Here is a 7,931-nt window from a genome sequence, read left to right as displayed (position 1 = left end):
GCCATCTGTGTAATCTTCTATACTGAGGTTCATTTGGTAAAATTTTATTTACAAGAGAGCTTACTTGAGAATTATCTGTTTCTACTATGAATTGCTTTTAAAGCAAAAATAATGAGAACTTTTTAATTCCTTTATTTATTGCAAGAAGTTCTTTTTCATGTACTGGATAATTGACTTGCGCCTGATTAAATGTTCCACTAGTATATCGGCAAATTTCATTTATATCAATTTTGAGAATTGCTCCCCAATATAAATCAGATGCATCCGTTTGTATTATTAATTTATCTTTTTCATCAGGTAATCTTAATGCTGGAAGATTTTTACATTGTTCTTTTAAATTTTTTACAGTTTCTGTGTGTTCTTCACTCCATCCTCTAGTATTATTTTTTCTTAATAACTTTTGAAATATATTTCTCTTTTTTGCTAGATCTTTTATGAATCCTTCTACATAATTTAAACATCCTAAAAATTTTTGTATTTGTTGTTTATTTCCTAATTTATTTGGAAACTCAGTTATTTTCCTTCCTATATGGCTTTGGAGTCTGATTCCTCGTTTATCAAGAATCATTCCTAAAAATTCTATTTTCTTGTGTTCTATAATTGCTTTTCTACTGGATAGTACTATACCTTCTTTGATACATATATTAACAAATTCTTTTAAATGGTGCCTATGCTCTTCTAATGTTTCTGATGCTATTAATATATCATCAACATAGACTATAATATAGTTGTAATTTCTAAATATTTTATCCATCCTACTTTGAAAAATTTGTGGGACATTTTTTAGTCCAAAGGGCATTACTAGCCACTCATAATGTCCTTGTGGGGTGCTAAAAGCTGTATAAGGAATACTATTTTCTTCCATTTTTATTTGCCAAAATCCTGATTTACAGTCAAATTTTAAATAGTAAGTTTTATTTTTCACAAGATTTATTAGTACTTCTTTATTTGGGAGAAAATATCCATCAAATTTTATATATTTATTTAGTTCTTTGTAATTTATTACCATTCTTACTTTTCCTCTAACATGTTCTGCTCTTTTCCTAACCATAAAGGTTGGGCTATTATGTGGACTATTACTACTTCTAATGAGCTTTAAATTTAATAGTTCTTTTATTTGAGTTTTAAATTCTTCTCTATCTTCTTCTGTATACATCATAGGCTTTAATCTTATTATTCTGTTTTCAATTAACTCTATTTTTGCTTTAGGATGGTCTGGTTTCCATAATGCTAGTGGGTTTTCTTTATAAACTTGTTCAAGTTGTGACTTTATTGTTTCTAATTGTATATTATAACTCTGTCCTTTTTGTATTAAATAATATTTTTCATAAATGTACTTATCACCACGCTGGGCTGGCTGAATTCTGTAAGGTTTAAATTCACGAGGGATACGAAGAATATGATTACAAGGGGTTTTTAAAGTGATCATATATGGAGTTTGTTGGTAATATTGGAACTATTGTATATAATCATTTCCTAAAAGGATATCACAATCCATATTATTATATTGAAAGATTTGGTTAATACGTACTATTTTACTACCTAAAAATATTTCAAAGTTTAGTATAGATTGATTTACTTGTTGTTTGTCTCCTGTGATTCCAATAATTTTTAATTTTCCATTTAATTCCCATTTGTTGGATAAAAAGGATTTCATAATAGTTATTTCACTACCCGTGTCAATTAAAGCACAAGTATTTATATCTTTTTCTGTTATATTTATTTGTATATATACAGACATATGGTATTTTATATAAGCTTGTTTTAACATGTTTCACATACAATTTTTTGACCTTGTATTTGTAAGGTTATTTTATTCTTTTCTATCCTGTAATATTCCAAATCATTTAAAAAACTATTTCCTAGTACTATATGTTTTTCTGGATCTGTGGTCATGAATGAGTCTATGTAACAAGGTACTATTATTCTAAATCCTTCTATTATAATAGGGACTTTAACTTCTTGTTTACAAATATGTTTATGGCTACTGAAATCAGTATATTCATAAGAAATTTCTTTTTCTTTTACTAAAAGTCCTTTGTTCTTAGTATGATTCATATAATTATGGCTTGTACCTGTATCTACTAATATAGGTATTTTTGTTGTATAGTCTATTCCATTAAAGTATTGTCCAAGTATTTTTATTACATTATTTGTTATGATAGATTTAACCATTTGTCTATCAGTACTTAATCTTCTAAATGAACTTCCTCTAATTAAAGTTCTTCCTGCAAAACTTATAGGAATAATGGAATTTTCATTATTATAATCTAAAAATTGTTTTCTATCATCTATACTTAATTCATAATTAATAGGGATTCTGTAATCTTAGATTACTGGTTCTATAAATGTTGTTATATCTTCACAATCTTTATTTATTTCAATGTAAGGTTTATTTCCATATATTTCTCCATAATTTGAATTACAAAAACTATATAAAGATGAATAGTATATTGTCATTATCCTATTTCCTTCTTTCGTCAGGTTCTTTTTTAATAATTTAAAATGTAAACTTAATGTTTCATCTATGTTTTTATCTTTTATGTGTACGCAATATTTCGGGTGACAGGTAAATAGTAGTTTAGTATAGCATAAATTTCCTTCTATTGTTCCTAAATGTCCTATATTAGGATCAGTGAATCTTTGATCGTGTAATGATAAAACTATGGGGCTATCTATTCCTTCTTTGAAAAGAGATTTAATCAATATTTAAATTTCTGCTAAATATACGTACTGAATTTTTTCTTTAGTTGATTCATTTTTTATTTTCCTTAATGCTAAGTCTATAGATCTTTTATTAATTAAACTAAATCTGATGTTTCCTTCAGCTTGTGTAATTGTTACAACCTTTTCTTGTTCATAGTATTCATGTAATATTATTCGTTTTCTTTTAAACATATTTCTAAATTTATGTATTATTCCATATTCTGGTTTTTCCATATTTAGTTTTAAAAGTTTGTTATATTTTTCTTTATTAAAAGTGACAACAAGACTATATCCACTTTTATTTTCCTCTTTTTCTACTTCTTCTATCTCTTCTATTTTTTCGTTTTCCATTATTTCTTTATTCTGATCCATCTTCTAGTTCTTCTGCCATATAAATTTCTTCTCCTTCATAATCCGATAGATCATTTATTTCTTCTAAATCACTTTCTATATTTTCAAAATCTTCTGTTAAAAGTCTAACTTTCTTTTTTGTACAATCTGTACTAATGTGTTCCATTTCTCCACAATTCCAACATTTACATTTGGACTTGTCTAATATTTTTCTTTGGTTTTTATATTTTATTTTATAATACTTTCTTCCTGGTTTTTTATATTTTCTTTTAAAGTTATTATATTTCTTGTATCTTTTTTCTCTTTTATAAAACTTTATGTGTCGTTTGTGTCGTTTATGAGGTGCATAACATCCCCACTGGGTAGGCATATCTGTTTTTTCACAACATATTTTTGTTATATTTTTATTCTTTTTTATTAAACTTCTTTGAATGCATATTTCACTTAATCTTGTATTTAAGAATCTTATCCTAGCTCCTAATGTATCTGGGAGTCTATTATCACTACTACTCGTGTATTTTTCATATTCATTAATAAAATATCCATTCCAAGGGTAAGGAAGTTTTGAATAGTATAAATTCTTATAAATGTTTTGGTCTTCATGACTCATGAATTGAGTATAATAATATTTAGAAAATTCACAAGTATATTCTTTTAAAAAACACATATTACAAATTGTTAAATTTATTAATTTCATTCTAGCGTCTAATTTGTCATGTTTTGCTTCATTCTTTGAATTTTGTAACCAATCTTCTCCTAGGAATTCGCTGGCAATATATTCAATTATTCTTTCAATTCCTAGTGCTATTTTGGTTGAATCTATTATTAATTTTTGTGTATCTTCACTTAATCCTTTCCACCAATTAAATACATTTCCTGTGAAACTTGCTATCAAAATATCAGCAAATATATTTATTTTTTCTTCTTCTGTTTCAACATTCCAATCTTCTCTGGAACCATTAAATATAAAAAATAATTTCATTTGCATTCCCCATTCTACTAAAGCTTTTCGAGGATCTGCCTTGCAGTCTAAGTCTAGAAATGTGCCTGCATTGCTTATTGGTATCAGATGGTCATTATTAGGTTGGTATTCTTTTTCCCAAGGGGTATTTTTAACGGGTGGATAATACTCAAAAAATGGTCTATTTTTCTTTCTATTTGTTTCATACCTATGGCTTGGTTCTCCAATATCAGGTTTTAGTTCTGAACCTCCAGCAGCATTCATTTTTATGCAATATTCTTTTTCAAATTCTTCTAAATCACTAAAGTTAATATCACTAAATTTTTCTGTTAATTCTTCTACTGTATTCTCCATCATTCTGAATCACTTGGTGTAGCTTCTTTTATTTCTAACTTTTCTTTACCTTTTTCTTTACTTTTTAATTCTGTTTTTAGTTTTTCTGATTCCTCTAATATTTTTGGGTATTGAGTTTTTATAAACCAATCATCATAGTTTCCTGCTTGTGGTTTTATCACGAGTTTTTTAAAACTTGTTCTAATTATTCCTGATTTTAATATGTCAAATTTTTCTACTCTTTTATTTTTTCTTTTTGGTTATTTGTATTGCAGCCAGTTCTATCTTTATTTTTCCTATTTCTTGTTTGATTTCATTCATTTCCTCTTTAAGATTTAAAAAGATCTCTTTTAATTCTATTAATGTAGCTTCCATAAAGTTTAGGGGTATCAAATGATATTATTTTCCTTGAATGTATGTTCAACGTAACATAAAGTTAGCCTTTATATAAACATCAATGAGTTTCTGATCGTACAATTTCAGCGTGGCTCTGGACGAAAAATTTTGAATGAAAGTTTTAAGTGTTATCTCGAGACGTGGACAAAGGAGATACGACAAAAAGATGCATGAACTGTCATGAGAAAGGCCACATGGGTGACGTCAGCTTCTCGATTTAGTATCTTGCAGATGACACGGAATCACTTTTGTAATAATGCATGGGCCGCCGCTTTTTCTTCAATGAGTCTAAGCTGACCTCCAGCTGATCATATGCTTTCACAAAACGTTTGAAAAAAAAAGACGAATTTGGGCTACTAAATGCCCCAATCAGCCCAAAAAGCCTTCAAATATTAATATTGAATGATTTATGATTGGGCTTGTAAATACCACAACTATCCCCTTTTTATTTTAAAATAATAAAATTATTTTTCATTAAAACAAAAACAAAAATATATATATCTTAAAATATTTATTAATGGAGAGCAAACAACATAGCAAGAGAAAGAGAGAAAGTAAATAAGAGACACAATAATCTTGAGAGAAATTTTATTCAATTTTTAAGTATATACAAATAAGGAGGTAAGCATTTCTTTTATAATTACATAACCATAAAAATGAAGTAAATGGATAAAAAATAATTTTTTTTATCAGTCATAAGTTTTTATGAAAATTATAGAAGATGAAGAGTTATTTGGTATGGAAATATAAGATTGATTTGATGAACGTCCACATAATTAGAACTATTTCTTAACATTCTTCATTGAATATTCATTCTACAAAACATAAGTCTCAGCCTCATTAACACCTTTGCTAGTAAAAATCCTATGAAGAAAAGATTAGTGAAAGAAAAAGAGTTTACGGTTCATCTATATATATTAAAGAGGTGCAAAACTACATCATTAAAAACTTTGTAGGAAAATCTGATAAGGAAAATAAGAAAATCTAATAAAGAAAAAAGAGTATAATATATTTAGTCTTTCATATCAGTAACTCCCTTGATAAGCATACTCTCCCTTATTAAAATAGTCTGCATGATCAACCCCATCCTTTCGAAACTTCTATTCATAAAAAAAACATTTAGAGAAGCTTTATATTTCATATTATTTTCCATGTCTTCAATTTCATACAGAGCAATTGCAAGAATACAAATAAGCAATCTGGTACAAGAAACTTTGCAATATAATACAATACTTAAAGACCAAAAACAACATTTTGGCATTAGGGGAAGAAAATGGTAATTTATCATATCAAAAACAATTCATAGACTAATAACAAAAATTTTTCATACCAAGACATCCGATCTTGAATTTCTTCTTAAAATAGTAATTCATACACTGTTCAAGAGTTATCATAAGAATCAAGTCATCTCAATGTAACTGTTGAGATAGCAAATCCAAAACCCATTCCTTTCAATAAAAGATCCTCCTCAAAGTGGATAATGCCACATTTCACTTATAATAAACTTTCGCTAAAGTAATTATACTTTATATGTCTATGTTGCTCTCATCTATACTTGTCATAGAACACAAAAGCTACACCTTTTAATTTACTATTTCAATCACTTGCTTCAGGTATTTTATTCTTCAAGAATAAGTGTACAAAATCTTCTATTTTTATATTAACATCTTCGGATGTCTAAAATATAGTTCCAATTCACATTTTCTAATGAAAATTTAAGATTTCAGGTATATAGATTGCAAGTCCCAAATTTCTTATATTTTGTTAATTAGTTTTACATCTTCTAACATATGGACTGCAAGTGCAAATATTTTTATTTTGTCCAATTAATAAATTTAATGATCTTTATATTTTGTGATTCAAGAACCTAAAATTTTTATCATAACAATTAAATTCTAATTAGTAATGATCTAATGCCAAGTTTCTTGCATCAACATATACTATTAGTCAATTTATTTATTTTTTCAATATATATGCGCAAAAAAAAATCTTTTGAAGTTTTTACATTTGCCTATGCAACTCTTTCTTAATTTGTACTCTTATTTTTTATAGGACAATATGAATCTCTTTATTTCTCAGTACATGACTCTTAAGGGTATTTGAGATTCATTTGCTAGTTGGGACATTATATTTCTCTAAGAGCAACATATTTTATCATTTAATTATCGATCAAATATATTTGTTATACATGCAAACATAGTCTCTTCAAGAGCAACATATTATTTCATCTTCTTGGAAATTAAAATATTTGTACCAATTGATCTATCACTTGCTTCAAGTGTTCATATATTCATTTGTACCACCGTATCATCTTTCGAAGACATCTCATCAGTCCACAACCATATTCTAATGTGCTTTACTCACTTTCACATAACATCAAATTTACCTAATAATGTTTATGATGGCATTGTTAAAAATTCTTTTGAACTTCAAGTTTAAATAATTTAGTTAATAGAAATGTCAAAATGGGATAAAGATGATACATATACCATTTATGTTGTTCATCAAATATCACTACAACAATAATGAGCTTTTGCAACAATAAGGGTTTGTTGCCCAAAGTATAAATTTTGTTGCCTTACATTGTTGCAACAAAAATACGTTTGTCATTAAGGTCGTCGGCCTAGCACTGTCGCGCTCTATATTCAGCAACAAAACAAAAGTTTTCTTGCCTTAAACATCTTTTTGCAACAAAATAGATTCGTAGTAAAAGAGTGTCAAGCTAGTTTACGAAATTGTTTTGCAACAAATACTTTTGTTGCCCTTTCACTAAATATTTTTTACAACAATATTATTTTGTTGCTAAGAAATAGAATAAATAATTTTACTACAAAACAATTGTGTAGAAATAAATTTTTTTCAACAAAATTATTATACCAAATGATAATTAAATACAATGATAATTAATACCATTATAAGAAAAAAGAAATTAATTAATTCAAAAGAATTATTATTATTGATGAGAAATACATCAAAATTATTACAAGATGTAATATCTATTTTTTTAAATTACAAATGAATATAACTTTATTGATTTCCTTCATCTTGTGGTGTGATTGAACTTCAATATTTCCTACAAAAAAACACAAACAATAATTAATTAACTTGTAAATGTAATAATCATGTAATATTGTAATGAAAAAAAGATAAAAATAAATTACACCATATTGAAGAAAAAAATAAG

The sequence above is a fragment of the Citrus clementina genome, unplaced genomic scaffold (assembly GCF_000493195.1).
Source record: "Citrus clementina cultivar Clemenules unplaced genomic scaffold, Citrus_clementina_v1.0 scaffold_1, whole genome shotgun sequence".
Lineage (NCBI taxonomy): Eukaryota > Viridiplantae > Streptophyta > Magnoliopsida > Sapindales > Rutaceae > Citrus > Citrus x clementina.
Note: the sequence above shows the minus strand (reverse complement) of the source record.